Consider the following 21,896-nt stretch of genomic DNA (forward strand, 5'->3'; position numbering starts at 1 on the left):
GGGAACCATACTCACCACGTCCCCCGACAGCCCTGTGTCCATGTTTTATGCAAAGATGTGAGCAGCTGGCCACCAAGCCCCTGAGAGTCTGAGGCTTTTGTGTTCCAAAGCCTCTACTCTGCCTTCTTTTCCCTCCCCTCCTGGCTTCCAGGCCGTGTGATCTTTTCTTCACCGCTCCCTTGTGTCAGCATTCGCTGGATGTGCTCTGCGCTTTTTCCGTGCCAGGCATCCGTCCTGAGAAATGCTGAACTTTCCTAAAAAATGGTTGATAAACACGAGGAGGGATGTCAGAGAATATCTGGTAGATATTAGGTCCTTTAGGCTGAGCCTTTGTTCAAACCCTCTAAAGAAGTCGCGTATTACCAGGCAGGAAATCTGAGAGGCACTGTAGCCTAGTGGATTGAGCACGGGAGACGGGGAGCAGAGTCTGTTGTGAGGTTTAATTCAGGTATTAACTGCAGAATTCTAAAAGTGAATGAGAGCTTTGTAGATGAACTTCGACCTGGGAATCAGGCTGCTTATGTTGTAAGTCCAGTTCTACCACTTATTATCTCTGTGACCTTAGGCTAGGTCACCTCTCCTCTCTGTGCCTCTGCCGTTTCATCTGCAAAACAAGAGTACTAAGAGTTCCCACAGCAGGGTTGTTGTAAAGATTCAAGGAGTTGAGAGATAAAAAGAACTTTAAAAAGTACCTAGCATATAATAAGTGCATAATAAATGTTCGATAAAAGCTGGTTAAAATAGTTATATGGTTTTTGCTATTGTTATCATTATTATTATTAGGCCCTTCAGCAATTCACCAGCCCCTATGGGGTGGGCAAGAGTAGTTTTATAGTTGTGAGTACATGAGACACAGCTTATTCTTGTATTATTATTTATTAAGCATTATATTATTTTCCATATGAACAACGATAAACCTACTTTGACCCCACCCTGCATAACTTGACTACTTCAGTGGATATAAATACTGTAGGTCATGAAGTTGTAGACGTGGAGAACAGACCAAAGTTCTAGTGCAAGGTCTAGGGTCTGCTGGGGTAGAGATTGTAGTGGGAGGGCTCTGTGTTTTGTCTGGTCGAACTGTTTGATAAAGAGGCCCATGCATTTCACTCTATAAGAACAACGGCATTGAATTCAAGATACAGGCTAACCTGGGCATGGAGGTGTCCGTTCTGCTCTGATAACTAGAGAAATTTAATCTGGAAGATAGGCGTGGTGGTGAGTTTACATAATCCTAAAGAAAAGAAAGAAAAAACAGGTTAGATACCTCCGTCTAAAGTTATTCCAATATGAAGAAAGTTATGTTTTTGTAAGGAGCAAGTTCAGGAAACAGAAAAGGGCTCCTGCCAGAAATCCAGTCTTTAAAAATAAAGTGGGGCCCTGACCAGTGTGGCTCAGTTGGTAGGAGCATCGTCCTGTAGACCAAAGGATCACAGGTTTGACTCCTGGCCAACGCACATACTCAGGTTGCAGGTTCAATCCCCGGTTGAGTGCCTATTTGAGGCAACCAATTGATGTTTCTCTCTCACATCAATGTCTTTCTCTCTGTCTCCCCACTTCTACCTCTCCCTCTTTCTCTCTCCCTCTCCCTTCCTCCCTCTCTATAAGCAATAAAAAAATGTCCTCGAGCGAGGATAAAGAACTAAAACAAACAACAACAAAAAAGTAGGGGAACAATTCCTGCTCGCTAAGGCGGAACTCGGCGTTGTAGAGATGTTGCACAAACAGCAGGAAAAGCTCCTAAGTTGAAGGAGGATGTTGGAAGGAGTTGGGCATGGAGAAACGTTTCTAGACCCATGGGCATTTTATTGCCCACCTTGCACAGGGGATCTGTAGCTGATTTTTTTGTCTGAGCATCCTCTTGCCTTGTGCCCATTCTGGGCACTGTACTCTTTATGTCCACTGGCACCCATTGTAAGAACTGCTGTCATTAATTGGGGGGGTAAAGGTACTGAAGGCATGGTCCCGCACCAAGCCAGGCTGGATCATCATCACAGTTAGGTTTCCTCTCTTGGAAAGGAACAGGATGCTCATCAGAATGGAATTTGATTCAAAGAAAAGTTTGTGTGGCTCAGTTCAAGGACTGGCTGAGGGGTGAGCTGCCTTTGATTTCATCTGAGCCTTAGAGAGAAGATAGAGATGCGCTGCTGTCTCCTATTTATCATTCTCAATGGGAACTGTGTGGGCAGCTTCCATTACGCCAGGCCAAATTTAGATGAATGAAAAGGTCGACCAAGTAATTATTGATTTTATATGTGTGCATAAATTAGAGCACCGAGTCCTTTAGTCACTGCTAAAAATAAGCCTTTTATGGATCGGGCTTGGGAGGCAGAGGGCGTATATAATGAGGATAAAGCAATACTTTTGGTGGTGTATCTGTACATTGGACAACTATTCCTTATGGTTATCAGGATGTTCAAGACTTATGTAAAAAATCAGCCATTGGAGCATTTTGGATATCTGTGAGACTACTGGACAAGGCAAATCAGAGCCATTCCTTCTCTTTAATCATAAAAATGGTATTGGCCATAATCCTTCTAGCAACAAGCTTTTCTCAAGCAGCAGTGACGTATGAATGCTATTCTGAGGAGAACCAGTCAATATATTAGTTTTCTTTTAATTATGCAGCTGCAGCAGCAAGTCATGCGTGAATTTTATGGAGCTTTGTGAATTTGCCATCGGTTCTGGGAAGCAGAGAATTTATTTGTATACTGTGGAGCGATTTGCTCTGGTTAGAAGAGAGAAACCATATCCTTTTATTTTAAAAATGAAGAGCTGGTATTTGAATGGGAAATTCCAAGAATCTAATAATCCAGTGAGCCAAGGCCATTAATTAAAACTGATGAGTGTTAAGCATTTATGTAAGACTCTAAAATGTGCAGCAGGAAAACCATCAGTTGCCTGAAGTTTACAATCGTTGACACGCTTACAAGGGGAAAAACACAGTGATAAAATAAGGGAGTATTCTGTTATCAAACATCTTAACTTGGGGTGGAATATTGCTTCATAAATATTAGGGGTAAGTCTAGCTAAGTTATATGACTATCTTAGTTCTGCTTAGATTTGAGAGGTTTAAAGTCAATTTATGCATTAAGCGTGCATCTTAAATTCTATATTACAGTAATTCTATCTCTTTTTGGTTAATAGTTCCTGTAATGCTGAGGAGCACAATGTCTTGCTCAAGTGTAACTTGGTGTTTCTTAGAAACAGCCGAGAAGAAGCAGATTGTTATACTCTGCTTGATCTAAGGGGCTCCAACCGCTCCCACATGAAAGAAATGAGAATTGGCATGTCAAGGAAGAGGGGTAGCTGAGAGAGAGGGTGGTGGCCTATGACTAGGAAATACTAACCTGAGGGACTATGTGCTCTCGCACATAGGTTCAGTTCTGCTCCAGGGTCCAGGCTCCAGGACAACCCTGATCTCAGACCGGGAGGGCTCTGTGGTCTGACGTTGAGGCTCAACACTGAGTCAGTTTTGCTACCCACTCAGCTGGGACCCTGTACTCCAGTGTGCGTAAATCTAGTCTGCAGATTCCACATGTGGAAGATCCAGTTTCCACTTTGTACCCGAGTCGTGGTAGCTGGGTCCTTTGTCTTGCTTCTTGTGGCTGCCAATCTGCCTTGTCCTTTTACAACTGAAACCTTCCTTTGGCAGTCCCTTACCCAAAGTCAAGATTTCATAGCCTTCCCTATAACTTTAACTCCTGTTGGACAGGGTATTGCCTTTATCTTGATTTTCCATGTCACCTGTGAGTGGATATTAAGACAGACTCTACTCCTTTAGGTTGTCCATCTTCCCCCTCACCCTGCTTCATGACAACTAATAACCTAGACAAACAAGTGTTTGCTGTTGTTCATTTTCCAAACTACATAACCAGTGTTTAGTGGAGTGCCTGGGCCATAGTAGGCATTTAATAAATATTTGCTGACTGAATGAATTTATTCCAACTGCCAACCAGGACTTCCTTCTAGTATTTGATGACAAAGTCTGTCTTCCTATCTCAAGAAACTGCCTATCTCAGAAATTTCTAGATCTCAGCTCACCCCAGTTTGCCCAGGCTGCCTTGCCCTACCATAAGCTGGGACACAACAGCACAATATCATGCATCTCAGGTAAATTAATGTCATCGGCGAGATAATGTCTTTAACCCCTTATTCTTCTCTGCAAATTTTTTTGAAAATGTCAGCCTGCTCTGGTATTTTCTCTACCGCTTCTTGGGTCTTCCTCAGAAATATATGAAAATTTTTGTTTGGTAGAATTAATTCTTACCAAAGTGCCAATGACTAAGAATTTGGGGCAGTTAGCCAGTAAACTTCAAGAGATAACCCTGGGCTGTAGTTAGCAGAACCAAGAGGAAGTTCAACCTTAGGTGTTTCAGGAATGTTTTTAGAACCCGGATACATTTAGCTCAGAGAAGAACCATTTTAGGAAGGTCACAACAGCTATTTTCAAATATATATACATGTCTGATGTATAAAAGGCAAAATACAGCTACACTGTGCAAACAGGAGTCCGTGATGATGCTCCCTGAGGGGGATGGAGCGCACTGTTCTTGGAAGTGTGATCACAAGATGGTAGAGTCCTAGCTCTTGGCCTCTGCCATGTCAAGTAGGAGTCTAACCCAGGCTATCTCACCACAAGAATTTCTCTAGCCAGGCATCTACCTGCTGCTGTTTCCCACGTCTCTCCTCTAAGTGGTGTTTCTTAGTGTTGGCTTGTACAGCAGGTGGAACACTGTGACTGCTGTGGCTGTTTCTTTTGTCCAATGAGTGTAATTCCATTGCTGTCAGCAAAGGTTGATTTAAAAACAGGCATGTGTAGCCCAGCCCTGGCCCATGCATTTGAGGGGAGGTCTTGTAGTGTGGGAGCAGTGGTTCTTGGAAGGGTTTTCTGTCTTTTAAGAAAGGCAGAGTCCACATTGTTCTCTTGGAATTTGTTGTATCGGACATAAAGCCTGAACACCAGCAACAATCTTTCCCCAGCCTGAGGCTGATGTCACAACCAGGATACTGGGCTGTTCATGACAAGAATCACCAACTGAATCAGTCAATTCTGGAACTCTTCTACTTCTGAACCTTCTTTCTACTGCTACATTTCCTTATTTTTTTAAAGGGCAACTTGTATTAAGTTCTTATACTTGCAGCCAAAACCATCCTTTCTGAGACAGAGGGGTTTATTTCATTTGATAAAATGATAAAAGAAAAGATACATGATAAAAGAAAGAATGCCTGTGGTAAGAAACCACTATTATCTTTGAATTGGATTATTTCTTGCAATACTGTGGCCAGTCTGAACGTTTCTGGGAAAATTGTGCCGTTTTCGTTGTTCTTCTCTGTGGTGAAACCAAGAAAATATTCTAATTTTCACCTTGACGTGAGTATACCATAGTTGTAATATGTGCCTCCAGTTGTTTCCTTTAAATCAGTATTTACCCAAAAACAAAATCGATTCCAGGGAAGCGCCAAAAGCAAGCAGCTCGTTGTGAAGACACAGATACCCACTTAGCAAGCACATGTCACAGAGAGGGTGACACAGAGAGTGGGCTTTGCCACAACCCACCCCTGCACCCAAGATTCTGGCAAGAGAAAGACACTCTTGAACATTCTGAATCACCCAACTAAGAAAAAGTCTCTGCTCATTCTTGACTTTTAAGAATGCGGAAAGTCAATGAGATGAGGACTTTGAAAGTACCTTGCAAATTGTAATGTGCCTCACACACTGAAGGAATCACTACTGGGAGCAGTGGGGAGAGACAGAATTCTAGATCTGGTCCTAGGATAGCAAAAGTGGCCCTGCTTTAAGCAAGGAATCTAGAATCATTTCTATTCCAGCTGATGATTTAGGGAAGAGCATATTGGGGGCTTCTCTTTGACAAGCAAATCAGGTGCTTTGTCTGTATTAACAAAGGGCTACGGGGAGAGTAGGTGGCTCGGCTCCCACACCAGGAATGGGTTGAAGTTATTGGCTGCTGGTACATCTTTATTCACAGTTCACAATCCCATTGCATCATGTCACATCTGATACAGTATAATGCGATGTGACTAATGTAATCAGATGTGAAGTGCACTACAGCAACATGTCAAGTTGGAAAATTTGAAAAGAGAAATAGGCTTCTCTCTAAATCATGGCTGGGTTATTTCTTATTTCTCTCAGCCGGAGGGCTCTGTTTACAGAGTGGAGAGTTTTCTGTGTTGACCTTCTGGCCAAGGGCATATGTCAGGAAGACTGGTCTTTCCCGCAGGTGGTGACCCGGGGCACGTGAGCTGGAGCCTCATGTATTGGCCCCCACCTGCCTTTCAAATCAACATGCCTCACCTTTTTCCACAAGGTATTCACTCCAGAAGTGTGTGCTACAAGCCACTGATATCTTAGAAAATGGAAGGTAGTCTCTCAATTTCATAAAGGTTTAGGAAAGGTTTGCTTGGAAACTAATCAAGTTCCAAGGAGGAATTTTAAGGATTTAAAGAGGCTGAACAAAGAGAATGTCCTTCAGGTGTGTGTACAACTTCCCAAAATAACGGCGAATGTGGACGCACAAGTTTTGGTCTGTCGGCTTTCTTTATTAAGCTTCCTGCACATAGCAGGGTAGGTGACCTTCCTGACCCTGTCTCATTAACAAGTACGAGTTCCGGGAAAGGACTCTGTGGCTTGGTTTAGTGGAGACATCCAGTCTCTTTCTCTTCTGCCCCAGGTGGGCCATAGTGTGCTCTCTCTCTCTCTCTGTCTCCTTACTCTCCCTTTTCTCCTTTCTCCTCTACCACACATTTAAATTTCTAGATCTACGTAAGGACATAAGCGTCAAAGAGAAGCTCCAGAGTGATGGCTGAGGCAATTAGATGACATACAGCGTCTTGATCAGTGGTCTGTGGGACTTGATGTGTAAACAGACAAGATGGAGCTGCTGTGTCTGAAGCAGGGGCAGGGATGATGGTGCCCAGAACTCGGCTGTCACCCTCAGTTTGCAAACCACGGCCCTACGGCATAGAACCAGAGACCACAGGAGTTTGGAGATGAAACATCGTCGAGCATTCTCATGGTGCAGCTGTGGAATTGAGCCCAGATGACCAAGTCGAACTGGGGCTAGACCTTGGCCCTCCCAGTCCAGTCCTGTTGGCTCTGTGCTAATGAGACTTCAGCTCTCTTTCACCTTCCTTTTCCTGACAGGTCTGTTTTTACAGTGGGCTCAGGAGGCAGCCACACAAAGCCCATTCATCTGTGGACCCACCTCCACCCCTGCCCCCTTCCTCACACATCTATCCTCTCCACCACAGGGCACAAAGGCCCTGAAGGAGGTGCAATAAACACAGGGTTAGTTGCTTCCTTTACGCCTTTCTATAGAATTGTGAAGTAACTGAAGTTTGTCAATCACTTCCATTGACCTCCCATTTTACCTCCTTTTTTCCCCTCTTTCATGCTTCCCATCTCACTATCTTCTCCCCTCCTGACTTCGCCTGCCTTCCCGGGGGCATTTCCTCTGCAAGACCGCACCCTACTCTGTTTGCAGCCCTCTCACGCTTAGTTCTTCCCTGACCTCACTTTGGCCTCTCCCTCCCTCCATTAAATCCTACCTCTCCCGTGTACTATTCATTGGACCCTGCCCTTTGTTCAATGATAGCTGGTTAATATGAGAAACTAATCTGTTTTAATGTTTTAATGTGTTACCACTGGCTAGCTACTGCTAGCGACTTAATGAGATTTTGAGTTTTACTTGTCTCATCACAGGTCCTCTATTCAATTATAAACTCAGTGAGGGGGAAGCACCCCTTGCTATTTCTCCTTTAACTCCCATAGCAGCTGAGTAGTGCTGGACTATGCGTACTCTCCGTACTCTCCGCTGATGTTGTTGGATGAATTAAAGTAATGGCAAAGTAACTGGCTAGACCCAAAGGGAGAGAAGGTAAGCATATACTATGACAAAGTTGCTTTCCAGGCAATGCCAGTAAAATAGGTTGGCAAGAGAAACTAGCAAGTCCTTCTTAAAAGCAGTTTAAAAATAACCACAGAGGATAATTTAACTCACTCAAACCTTCAATAAACTTTGCTTTAACTAAAACAGCAGCAAGGACAAAAACAATAATACTATGTATCAACTACTTAGGCCTAAAGCTGGTCCTGAAATCAAAGGTTTCTGTTGAGCACCCCACTATGTTCTGGGAAGAAGTTTGTCTTTAAAAGTCCAAAGTAAAAATGCATGCAAAACACGTTATTAAAGCCCTGGGTTGGTGCAGAAACACATTAGCTGCAGTTTTGGCAAATGTAGTTTCTTACAGACTAAATACAAGTAAAGAAAGAATCTGGATTGGTACTGTCCAGCAGGACGCCCTATGAAGGAAATGTTTCCACTCTGTGCTGTTCAAGACAGTAGCCATCAGCCACATGTGGCCTCTGGGCACTGGAAATGTGGCTAGTGTGACTGAGGGCCAGAGTCCCTTTTTTTTTTTTTTTTAAGACTTTATTTATTTTTAGAGAGAGGGGAAGGGAGGGAGAAAGAGAGGGCGAGAAATATCATTGTGCGGTTTCCTCTCACATGCTCACTGGGGACCCAGCCTGCAACCCAGGCATGTACCCCAACTGGGAATTGAACTAGCGACCCTTTGGTTCGCAGGCCGACACTCAATCCACTGAGCCACACCAGCTAGGGCAGCATCTTCACTTTCATTTAATTTTACTTCATAAAGTGAAAAACCTAATGTTTGAATTGAAATAGTTGCATGTTATTTGAGAACCTGGTTACTTGAAGTGTGGCCCGTGGATTGGGAATACTGGCATCAGTTGAGAGCTTATTAGAAATGCATTCTCAGCACACTGCCCTCCCAGACCAGCTTCTGCATCTTTTCTAAGATTCCCAGGGGAATTTCACATACATTACATTTTGAGGTGTTCCTCTCTAGCTCAAAAGTTCTCAGCCCGATTAGAATCACCTGGAGGATTAAAATTCCCTGCATGATTTTTAAGCCACTCTGTGCCTGGATTCCACCACCTGCCAATTAAATCTGAAACTGCAGTAGGGAAGTGTGGCCATCTGAATTACCGTTGCCACACTCCAGTCTGAGGAAGGAGTGTTAAAATGTTTCAGTAAACATGCAATAAAGACATGAAAAGGAATCTGATGGCACTTAAAATATAGACAACTGTACGTAAAAGAGCCACAAATATGTATGTTGCTCTGAACTAGCGTACTGAGAAGAGATGAACATGGCACTTAAAATAGTTTCTATACCAGCTGGAATCAGAAGTAATCAAGGCATGAGAAGTGGTTAGTCTCTTAATCCAGGAGACCTGGCCTTGGTTTGGGGAGCTGTGGGTACAAGCTTCTCTGATATTAGTGGCCAAGCAGCTGAGGAATGTTGTTGGTTCCAGGAACCCGGGACTGTTCAGTCAGGGTGGCGTTGATGTACGGTTCTGACCCATTCCTAATAAAGCAAGAAAGGGGGATTTGAAGAGATTATAGACAGATTGCCAACTGCAGAGCCCTTGCTAATTCATGCGACCACAGGGGAAATGAATCTTCAGACAAATCATGTGCCAGGACATGTGAATTATGAATTATGCATTCCTCAGACACCTGAGACACTCATTAAACAACCAATGACTCCAGGCAGGGAGGAGTAGAAGAACTCTCTTTCTTCCAGGTTCTCAATGGGAAAGGCTGTCCAGAGCTGTGCCTTTTCTCTGAGAAGACGCGGATTTGGGAACTTTCCCTTTTCTTTCCAGCTACCATGATGCAGGCTCAGTGGCTTCAGAGCACCATCCAAGGAATGTTCTGGGTCCTTCTCTTGATGGGCTATATTTGGGAAGAAAGGAAGGAACTATGGTGGTTTAGAATGATTTTCTTTCTCATTTTTCTCTTTTCTTTAGAAAACATTTATTTATGATTTGCGCTGTAATTATTTACCTTTTGTGCTGTAGCTAAACATTTCAAAAGGAGGTTAGGTGACTGAGGGTTGAAAATGTTAGTTTTATAGTGGACCGGGCATAGGCCTGGACCAGGGAAGAAGCTGGATAGGCCCGGTGGTAAGAGGGTCATGAAATAAACAACCTGCTCAGGTAAGAGAAATAGAAGGGGCACTCATCCTGATAGGGTCTAAATTCAACAACAAATTTCCATTGAATATTTGAGGGTCCAGACACTGTCGTAGGTGCTGGGAATACAGTGATGAACAAATCATTCTTACAATGTTACTTCCAGGCTAGTCAGAAAACACACAGTTTTTAAACAAGCATAAGATAAATAAACATACATTTGAATGAACAGCTATAAATTTTGATAAAGCCTCTAAAGGAGAATTGTATAAAAGAGAATAAAGGTGGCTCTAGTCAATTTAGATTTTGGCCAAAAGGATGAGAAAACAGGATAATAAGTCTTACTTAACAAGCAGAAAATCTCACACAGGACCCATCAAAAAACTTAACTATAAGCAGCAATCAGTTAAAGATGAAGACTTCAAGTCCCTGTATGCAGTAGCCATGCAAGAACTGAGAAGAAAATGCCATGTCAAGTTGAGTGGCTTTCCCTACCTAATATGGGCAGAATGCAATGGTCTTGGTCAAAGACTACGGAGAAGGGTGAAGCTGAGAAAACTGTCTTTGGTGGGGAGCAAAAGAACGTCTTGGTCAACTGGGAAGCTCACATCCAAGCCGGAGTCAAGAGACTGCATGCAAACGGATGGAGCACTGAGGCAATCTTGTATAACGCAGAAAGAAGGTTCCTCGTATGGACAATGGCAGGCTTCCCTGGCTTTGGCCAGTCAGAGAGCAGGAGCTCAAGAGCTGCTGGAATACAGCGGGTCCCAAATGGGCAACACCCTTCCCCAAGTCAGGATTCTGCCCAGGAATAAACCAGAGTCATAAAATATTGGAGGCACAGGATCTGCTGTGTGCTTTTTCCTAACTCCTCATCTGATTTCACGATGGACCTCATGGAAGCCTTCCTTGGTCACCAGACAACCCCACACTGATGGGATTCCTACCTGAAATCTCAATGTCTCTGGTTCTTAAAGTCTTATTGAACCATTTATATCTGACTTGTCCTGTTAACCTGAAGTCAACTCACCACAGTGTGCAGAGGCTCAGGGTAGGTTTCAGGAGAGCATCAAAGCCTACTGTCATTAGTGACCAAAGGCCCTTGGCATCCTTCCCAAAGCTTATTTCCTCTACAGAATCCTCTGCTTTAGGCAAATGAACCTACAGTAGTTCAATGAGTACTTCATGGACTTTCTTCACTCTTGTTTAAAGACCTTTTTTTGTTGTCTCTAGGTCCTATAAATCCCTTAAGACCCAGTTTAAATTCCAGCTCCAACAAGAAGTCTTGTTGACCACTCCAGTCTTCTACATGTTTTGATTGCTGTGTAATAAACTATTCTAAACACCACAGGGTATCAGAAACTAGTGTAATTGGCATCTTGAAAAAGGAAGGTTCATGGGGAATAATTAGAAAGTCATTTACTTTTATCTTGCAAGCCTTGTCAATTTGTATTTATTAACTTGTTCATTAAGTAAATATTTATTGAATGCTTACTGTGTGCTAGACATTATTCAAGGGACTGGGGTACAATTGTAAACAAAATAAATAAAAATACCTGTATTGATGGAGCTTAGAACCTAGTGGAGAAGAAAAACAATAAAACAAGTATGTAAGTGTAGCATTGAATATGTTAGATAAAGAAAAGTGCTAAGGGAAAAAATAAAGCAGGAAAAAGGAACATAAAGTGTCAGCATTTTTAGAACATTATAGCCAAATAAGGCCTCATTGAGGGGATGCTTTTTTGATAAAAGGCCTGAAACAGATGAAGACAGTAGCTAACAGATACCTGATGGGGAGGCATCTACCAGGTGAGGAAGGTCAGCTGGAGGGATCAGCAAGTACAAAGCTCTGAGGTAGGATTGGTACTGCTTTAAGGTGGTATAGGCAATCCTGGGCTTGGCAGTCTGGCCCCTTCTCTCATAGCTCATTTTGGGCTGTTCTTAAGAGTTGTCCCCAGCTCCTCTGACGTGAAGAGACCACGTCTCTTCTGGGTTGCCTATAGTTCGTTCTTTCAGTCCAAGGAGTCTCATGGTTCATTCCCTTGCTGATGTCACTGTGACCTTCCAGGAAGCACTCCTGGGAAGTCTGTGGTGATCTTATGCTGGCAAAGCATTGATTGCCAGTCTCTGGCCTCTCAAAGCATTGATTTTCTATGCATCATCCCAATGGGCCTTTAAACTATTTGTGTAAACATACTGAGCATCTGGAGGTCCTTTGCCTAGGGTTGAGGTAAAGTGCACACACCCTCCATAACTTCTTTTGGGGAGAAAGGCAAGAAAGTTTGGCGTTCTTTTAATCACCAAAGTTTTTTTCTCAGTTTCTTTGACATTTTCCCCCCTCAGCATGGCAATCAGCAAAGGACTGAAAAAGTTTTATAACTTTTTTTAAAAATAAATCTTGATTGGTCTCAAACCTCGTTTTGTAATATGACACATATTCGACGGGGAGGGGCTCACTGAGACTGAGATTAAATGGTGTCTGTGAATGTTACAAGAATATGTTTGGATGCCAGCAAGAGGTTGGTGGTGAGCAGTTCCCAGCTACCTACCGCACAGAGCTTCTCTGATCTGTAGCAGTCACTGCCTCTGTCACTCACTTGGCACTGTTTTGAGTTGTTATTTATTTTAACTTAATATTTAATTACAAAACCATGCTCCAGTAAGTTATCTATATAAGTGTTTAAATTATTACACATATGGTTGAATAAATTTACATCTTCTAGCAATACATAAGTATATTTTTGTAAAATTTTTGTTATTTAATCTTTTTTTCTCTTAAACATATTTTATTGATTGCTATTACAGTTATCCCATTTACCCCCCTGCCCCCCCGTTAGTCCACTCTGCCCTGTATCCCCATCCCACCCACATCCCCCCACCCCCACCCTGTAGTTCATGTCCATGGATCATACATATAAGTTCTTTGGCTTCTCCATTTCCTATACTATTCTTAACCTCCTCCTGTCTATTCTGTACTTACCATTTATGCTTCTTATTCCCTGCACCTTTTCCTCCATTCTCCCCACCGCCCCTTCCCCACTGATAACCCTCCATGTGATCTCCATTTCTGTGACTCTGTTCCTGTTCTAGTTGTTTGCTTAATTTGTTTTTGTTTTTGTTCTTTTAGGTTTGGTTGTGGATAGTTGTGAGTCTGTTGTCATTTTACTGTTCATATTTTTGATCATCTTCTTTTTCTTAGGTAAGTCCCTTTAAACATTTCATATAAAAGGGCTTAGTGATGATGAACTCCTTTAACTTGACCTTATCTAGGAAGCACTTTATCTGCCTTTCCATTCTAAATGATAGCTTTGCTGGATAGAGTAATCTTGAATGTAAGTCCTTGCCTTTCATGACTTCAAATATTTCTTTCCAGCCCCTCCTTGCCTGTAAGGTTTCTTTTGAGAAATCAGCTGATACACTATGGGAACTCCTTTGTAGGTAACTGTCTCTTTTTTTCTTGCTGCTTTTAAGATTCTCTCCTTATCTTTAATATTGGGTAATGTAATTATGATGTGCCTTGGTGTGTGCTTCCTTGGGACCCACTTTTTTGGGACTCTCTGAGTTTCCTGGACTTCCTGGAAGTCTATTTCCTTTGCCAGATTAGGGAAGTTCTCCTTCATTATATTTTCAAATAAGTTTTCAATTTCTTTCTCTTCTTCTTCTCCTTCTGGCACCCCTATGATTCGGATGTTGGAATGTTTCAAGATGTCCCGGAGGTTCCTAAGCCTCTCCTCATTTTTTAAAATTCTTGTTTCTTCATTCTGTTCTGGTTGAGTGTTTCTTTTTTCTTTCTGCTCCAAAGTGTTGATTTGAGTCCTGGTTTCCTTCCCATCACTGTTGGTTCCCTGTAAATTTTTCTTTATTTCACATAATGGAATCTTCATTGCTGCCTGGGTCTTTTTTATGCTGTTGAAGTACCCAGTGAGTTCCTGGAGCATCCTGATAAGCAGTGTTTTGAACTGTTCTTCCATTTGGGCCATTATTATTATTATTTTTGTCTTGGTGTGCCTGTTACATAGTAAGGGGAGGAGGCTTAGGTGTTCACTAGGGCGGGGCAACCCACGTTGCTTCGTTGTGATGCTGTATGTGGAGGAAGGGTCCGAGAGGGAACAGTGCCGCTAGCTCCACTATCTGCCAGTTTTAAGTCACTTCCCCCACTACCCACAATCAAATTGGGCCCTTCTGGTGCTGATTCCTGGGTGGGTGGGCTTGTGTACATTCTATGACCCTGTGGGTCTCTCCAACAAACCCTCCTGCGAGGCTGGGAGTTTCTCCCACTGCTGCCTCAACCCCCACAGGTGTTTTCAGTCAGCAGTTTGAGGCTTTATTTCCCAGGACTAGAACTCTGGGTTGCATGGTGTGTCTCACTCCCCAGTTGTTCTTCCTGGTTTATCTGCATTTGTATGTGAGACCACCTGGTCTGCCAGCCACAGCCTTGCTGTGAGTCATCTCCACCCAGCTGTCCGTCACTGCCCTTCCTACGGGTCTGGACGAATGTTTCTTTCAGGTTTCCTTCCCTTCACTGTTGGTTCCCTGTACATTTTCCCTTATTTCACTTTACATAGCCTTCACTTTCTCCTCTATTTTGCGACCATACTCAGCCATTTCTGTGAGCATGTTGATTACCAGTGATTTGAACTCTGCATCTGACAGGTTAGCTATCTCTTCATCACTTAGTTGTATTTTTTATGGTGCTTTGATCTGTTCTTTCATTTGGGCCATATATATATAATTTTTGTCTTGGTGCACCTGTTATGTAATGAGAGGCAGAGCTGTAGGTATTCCCCAGGGCGGGGCAACCCACATTGCTGAGTTGAGGCACTGAGTGTGGGGGAGGGGAGGGGTTGGAGAGGGAACAATGTTGCTTGCTCAGCTTTCATTCAGCTTTCAATCACTTCCTCTGCTACCCACAAGCAAATTGGGCCCTTCTGGTGCTGATTCTCGGGTGGGTGGTTTTTTGTACACTCTAGAACCCTGTGTGTCTCTTCAATGAACTCTCCTGTGAGGCTGGGAGTTTCTCCTGCTGCTGCAACACCCACAGGTTTCTTCAGTTAGAGGTTTTGAGGCTTTATTTCCCTATGCTGGGAACCAGATAGAGCACACAGCCCAGGTTCTGGTTCCCCAGATTTTCCTCCTAGTTTATCTGCATGCAAGTGTAGGAGTGCCCATTCCACCAGTCGCCGCCTTGCCTGCTCTGCCAGCTGCCGCCCACCCTGGTCCTTCAGCCCCTGCCTTGCTGTGAGTCCTCTCCTCCCAGCTGCCTGTCTCCACCCTTCCTGCCGGTCTGTATGAATGTTTCTTCTTTAATTCCTTGGCTGTCAGACTTCCACACAGTTCGATTTTCTGGCAGTTCTGGTTGTTTTTTTGTTTTTAAATTTGTTGTTGTCCTCTTTTGGTTGTGCGAGGAGGCACAGTGTATCTACCTATGCCTCCGTCTTGGCCAGAAGTCTGTTATTTAATCTTTTTGTTCCCATCTTCTTCATCCCTAGCTGGTGTTTCAGTTCCTCAGCTCCCCAGTCACATCCTTTGTGAATATTCAGTAATTCCAGCACAAAGTAGGTGCTTAATAACTGCCTGGTGCTGAGGAGGATGTGCTTTCTACGTATGTAAAATCTTATGACTAAGAAGATGTCGGAGTTGAAATTACAATTTAACACAATCACATAACTGTGTCCTCTTATATATGAAAGTATGTATATAAAATATATAAAAAGTTTATTATTTTATGCTCTTTTGGTCCTATACTTGCTTTCTTCTTAGATATTTTCCTGCAATTTGGTGGCACTGGTACTTCAGTCCTGGTCTGTAGTTGTCATAGAAAAGTTAAACTTTGAGGCTGATTTGAGATTATACTTTCTCCTTTTGTTTACTTGAGTATATATCTATTCATCAAAACATTTTTGTTATTTCTGGTTTAGGATCTGATATGTAGAAAGCTTGGAAGTTGTCACTACGGTCCTTACAACAAGAAAAAGCTAGACAATATTGAAAGCAGTGAAATTTTCTTTTTTACTTATGAGAAAACTAGAGGGAAACTTCCACCCCGAAGTGTGGAGAGACAGGCCAATCCAGGGAGACACTGCTGAGATCAGGTTACCTGGGACAGAAACTGGTAGGAACACTCCAGTAATTTTGATGAATTGCTGGGGGCTGAGTGAGGGCTGGCATGAGAGTGAGAAATTCCTGGGGCCTGCAGTCTTGGGAGGCCCCACACTTTGGTGGTCTTTACCTTCCAGGTCCCCACCAGATTTTAATGGTTAAGATCTGAGAAAGATTCCCTCGTGGTTCTGGCGTAGAGAGAGGAAGAATAATCCTGGCATATACCAAGGGACTTCTCTATAACAAAGGCTTGCTCTTAAGGGGCAAAGACTTTACCCGCAGCTTTATTCCAGTTGTAGAAGGGCATTCCTCCCAATCCAAGCCCCTGGGGACACAGTCAACAGAAGTCAGAGTTTCAAGGAAATAGACTGGATATGCCACCCCGATACTGCATTGGGTGGGCAAAATCTCCATCTCTGGAGAATCACTTGTGAAGGCCACAGGCCCCAAACACAAACCCACTAAAACATTTAGATTTAGTCATAAGATTATAGGGTGCTGCATTTCCCCACTCCTTACTGCCACACCAACAGGGCTCCAGTGTAATAATGTTGGATGTCAGCAGAAATAACTTGAAGACACAGACTCTTTGAGGAGGAATACTTAGGGAAGCCCAAAACAAGGACGCTAGAGAAATTTAAATTTCTGGCACTTAGAGGTACTGAAAACATGAACACCAGTCTAACTCCCACCTAGATTAACATAGAGCCTCATGCTGAAGGCTTATTTACTTTAGTTCCCATTACCTGATACAACATGCTCTGCTTTAAACAAAAAAAATTACAAGGCATGCACCAAAGCAAGTAAAAACACAGCCTGAAAACACAAAGCAATAATCAGAACCACACTGAGATATATTATAGACATAGATTATCAGACAGCGAATATTAATTATAATTAAAATGTAAAGGGCTCTGATCGACAAAGAAAACAAGAAAAGATGGGTAATATAAGCAAAGAGATGGAAATGCTAAGAGTCAGAAGGGAGTGCTTGAAATAAAAAATACTGTAAGAGAAATAAGAATGCCTTCCAATGAGTTCATCACTAGATTCAACAGAGCCCAAGAAAGAATCAGTGACCTGGAAGATAAAGAACTGCAAACAGAAAAAAGAATTAAAGAAATTAAACCCCAAATAGACCATCCAAGAACTGTGGAGCAAGTTCAAACAGTATAACCTATCAAGGAGAAAAATGATAGAACAGAGTAGAAAAAATATTTGAAGTAATAATAGCTGAGAACTTTTCAAAATTAATGACAGACACCAAACCACAAATCCAGGAAGCTCAGAAAACAACCATTGGGATTAAAAAAAAAATCTACACCTAGGGATATTATTCAAATTTCAGAAAACAAAAAGACAAAGAAAATTTTGAAAAAAGCAAGAGGGGGAGAAAGCTTACATATAGAGGAAGAAGGATGAAAAATATGATGGACTTTTCATCAGACACCATGCATACCAGAAGAATGTGGAATAAAATATTAAAGTATTAAGAGAAACAGGCTACCGACCTATCATTCTGTATCCAGCAAAATTATCCTTCAAAAGTAAAGGAGAAAGAAAGACCTTCTTAGACAAACAAAACCTAAGAGAATTTATTACCATCAGGTCTGCCCTGCAAGAAATGTTAAAAGAAGTTCTTCAACTGAAAGAAAATATAGAGGTCAGAAATACAGACCTATATAAAGAAAAGAAGAGTGCTAGAGAAGAAATAAATGAAGCACCTGTCTCCAGGTGAATAGAACCACATCTGTCTTATCTTGGCATAATCAGCACACATCTACATCCATGAATGATGATTCTGTTTCTTAAGGAAGCAGTATATATTTTTTCACTCTCGCAGTGGGTAAAAGATATAACATAATAGATTTTGTTTCTCATAGGTTTCTAAATAGGGAATAGGAAGTTTGGAACTGGTATAGAAATGATGAATTTGCAATTCAGGAAAGCTGTGAACCTTACCTATATCTGTGTAGGTATATTGTACATACAAAGGCATGTATTATTCTAGCAGCACAAGGTATGGGATAAGTAAAGGGTACGTAAAGGAAGATACAATTTAGAAAAGAAAGAAAATGCTTTAGTAAACTCTTCAGTAAAAATCAAAACAAAACAACAAAAACTTTGTTAAACAGTATTGCCAAGCATTAGTTTTAAAGACTTTACATCGCAACCTTTCAAAGAGAATAAAATCTTGGTAAAAATTTGGTGTATTTTTAGCACATAGATTTTGAAATCTTTCTATCTGTTAGGTGACAGACATAACAAAATGATTAAGCCATGATTAAGAGAGATGCTAATTGTATGAAGGTGCCATTTGGTACCTTGTACAATTTTAGTTATGACTCAATCCACTCCTTGCTGAACTGCTAGAGCGTATTAAGTTAGAGGTTCCTTGACCACAGGGCCAAAACATGTATCTAGATAGCTCTACTCTTGACACAATGCCTAACACACAATAGGTGAAGAATAAATGGTTGTTAAATGGGAGTTTGCAGGGTTGACAAACCACCACCTGCAGGACAGGTCTGGCCTATGGGCTAAATCTACCCTGTGACCTGTTTGGGTAGGGCTCCCAAGCTGAGGGTAGTTTGTGAATTTTTAAGGGACTGTAAAACACACACACACACCCCAAATGTGAGAGAGACCATATGTGACTGCAATGCCTAAAGTAGTTACTCACCTGCCCTTTACAGAAAGCACTGGCTGACCCTTGCTTTATCAGGGCACTCCTTTTAGCTCTTCCTGACCTTTGCCACAGAGCAGGGTGTTTTTCTTGTAACATGATTTGGCCTTTTGGCACTAAAGTCTTGCCATGCCCTTCCTTAGCTGCTAGTGGTTTTGCTCCAACCCAGTAAGAAATGATTGTTACACCCAGCTTGGGCTACTTAACATGACCCACTAAATTTGCCTGCTTAATTTAAGCCTGAATCTGCAAACAGGCTGTGTCATTCTCTTTGGCTTCCTGGCAGCCCTTCTCCAAACAATGGGAAGAAAATGGTAAGATCCAGCCACATGGAGCACCAGAGTCCATGAAGGTCCTCCTCATTTAGAAGATTTCCCTACATCATCTTACCATTTTGTGTGTATATTTGGTTGTTTCCTTTTTAGCAATGCACCCTCCTACTTCCCCTCAAGTATTTAGTAACCTGAATGCTCCGGTAAGCAACGACTTACTGCCAGGCAGCTTACTGGCCATGGATGCAACCACCTCAGTAAGAGAGATGCTCATACAATGGGTCTGAAAAAGCCCACTGCTCCTGCAGCACAGTAGATTTCAAAACAAAATATGAATCCAAAGGAGTTTTAGGAAGGGTAAAACACACACACAACACATAGGATTGTACTACGTGATTCTGGTGTGTGTCTGAACTAAACTCTGTGACCCGAGGGGTAGCACATGCTCGATGAATACTGAGTGAGAAGGAAGGGAAAGCATTTGCAAGCATTTTGGGTTCTCCAAAGGTGTGGCGCCACGAGGTACCAAATCCGACTCTCTCAGTGTAGGCGCTTCTAAGGCTCTGCAAGGGGAACCTGCTTTGTGAGTGCAAACGCAGGCCTCTGACAGAGAAGTACAGTCATTTAGCATCCTCAAACCGGATTTCTGTAGCAGGGCCCCCAAACAGACAAGTGGTGACTATTTATACTTAAACTTTTCACCATAGCCAACGGGAGGGCGGGGTGTGGGGAATTCTTTGCACAGTTGGATGTATTACTGCATTTTTATGTGTCCTCAGAGCATTGCCAATTCAGGGATATGCAAGTAACCACTACTGATCAGGACTTGCCATTTAGTTCACTTTTATTATTTGTCTTTCTCTGAACCAAAGGTCAAATGTATTATATGGGCACCACGCCACCTATATGGGAAAAGATGGAGATCAACAGAGCCCTGGATCTTGATTTTCTGGCACCTTCTCCAAATAACAGGGACACCAGACCTTCTCTGTCTCGAGGGCACGTTGGAGCTGAGGTCGTGTTTCTGTATGAAGCGCAGCACCGGCTCCACGTTTCACTCTGAGCTCGTATTTTTAAGGCCATCTATTCACTTTTCGCTCTCCTACCCCACCAAGATAGAAGATGTGGATGTGGTGTGAAGAAAGGAGGGACCTTGGGGCTCCTTCCCCCACAGTGGCCTTATTTATGGGTTTCAGATGGTGGCAGGGATATTTATGTGAACCTGACCCGAACTGCCTGAACCTCCTGAGTCTGCACATTGCAGGCTGAGAATTTCATGAGAACAGAACCTTTTCCCCCAGGTTTGGGGGTGGGAGGGTGACTAAGATTTCCTGCACTTCCTGTTTTAGAGCTGCTGGAAACGAGACAAGAGCTGTATTTTAGGATTTCAGTGCCTGGTCCTTGCTGGAATTTGGACACACAGATGTGCACAAAGAGGGGACATGTGTACACGTGCCCACACACATGCAAATACCTAGAAAGGGGCATTGTACACACAAAACCTTCATTTGCAGCCCTCATGCAGTACTTTCCACGTTGAATAATATGGAGTCACATTCCAAAACATTTCATGAAGGCCTTTCAAAACAAGTAGGACAACAATCTGATTTGGGGGATGGGGAGAAAAGTTTGGTTCCTTATTATTTTATCGAGATTGGCCTGACCAAGCTAGAGGAAAAAGGAATGGAACAAAGAAACCAAACCTAACAACAGGCAAGTGTAACCCGTTAAAGCCAGGAGCATGATGCTTTCAGCACTTCTGTCTTTGTCTACCTCCTCTTCCCCACTTGCTGAAATCAATTGTTCTCAAATGGATTTGGAGCATCCCTACCACTGTGGGGTGCCAGGTACCCCTCCCTCCAGCCAAGATGAGTACAGACAACAGCATTCTTGTGAAGGATGCTGCTCCCCTAAATTCAATATACGCACACAGTTGGGGGAGAGGCCGAGGGAGAAGGTTTAAAAAGACTCAGGGTGGAGGCAGAGGCAGAACCACAAATTAAGTGATATATGGGATTTGCCTTCAAGCCGCCTGCTGTCAAAGGCTGACCATAACATGTGACTTTGATACCACGCAGGTTACTGCCCAGGTAGAGCAGCATCCCCAGACATATGCATCCTCGGAAGCTCTGGCCTTTGTGCAGAAGATGAGCCAGCCGGTCATTAACATGCGGCGCAAACAGGAGGGGCCCATGGAACACAGGAAGGCTGCTTGAAAGGGAGAGTCAGAGTTTCCAATAACCACTCTCAGTTGGCAGAGCTCTGATTGGAACCATGTGACAATTTTAGGCGATGTACCATAGGCAGCCAATTTATTACATATGGCAAAATGATTAATGGTATCAAATGCCTTTTTTTTGGTAACATCCAAGAACACTCCACCAGCCAACTGCTTGGAGTCCAAGGCAGTGAAAATCTGTTCCATGAATTTAAAGTCAGGCAGATGAGGTTAAATGAAAGAGGGCCAGATGCCAAGACAATGATTACAAAGTAAGTTGTTTCAAAAAAAGCAGAATGTTTTAAATCTGGTCTTGAACAAATCCCATCCAGTCCAACCTATCTCAACCCTTTTTTTTTTCCCCTTTTCCTCCCTCCCTCTTGTTTCTTGACGAGAAAGCCCTAATAGCTACAGTCTGGAAGACATTTCTAAGCCAGGCTGCCTTCCACTTGCCCAGAACCTCTTCCAGGTCTGGGCAAATACACACATGACCACCAACCAGATCAGTCCTTGGAATCTGTGGCAGGGGTAGCAACAAAGACCAGCAGATGGGGAGGTTGGGGGAGATGGCCCCCTGTGGGCCTTGTCACACCCCCT

The sequence above is a fragment of the Desmodus rotundus genome, chromosome 10, assembly GCF_022682495.2.
Source record: "Desmodus rotundus isolate HL8 chromosome 10, HLdesRot8A.1, whole genome shotgun sequence".
Taxonomy (NCBI): domain Eukaryota; kingdom Metazoa; phylum Chordata; class Mammalia; order Chiroptera; family Phyllostomidae; genus Desmodus; species Desmodus rotundus.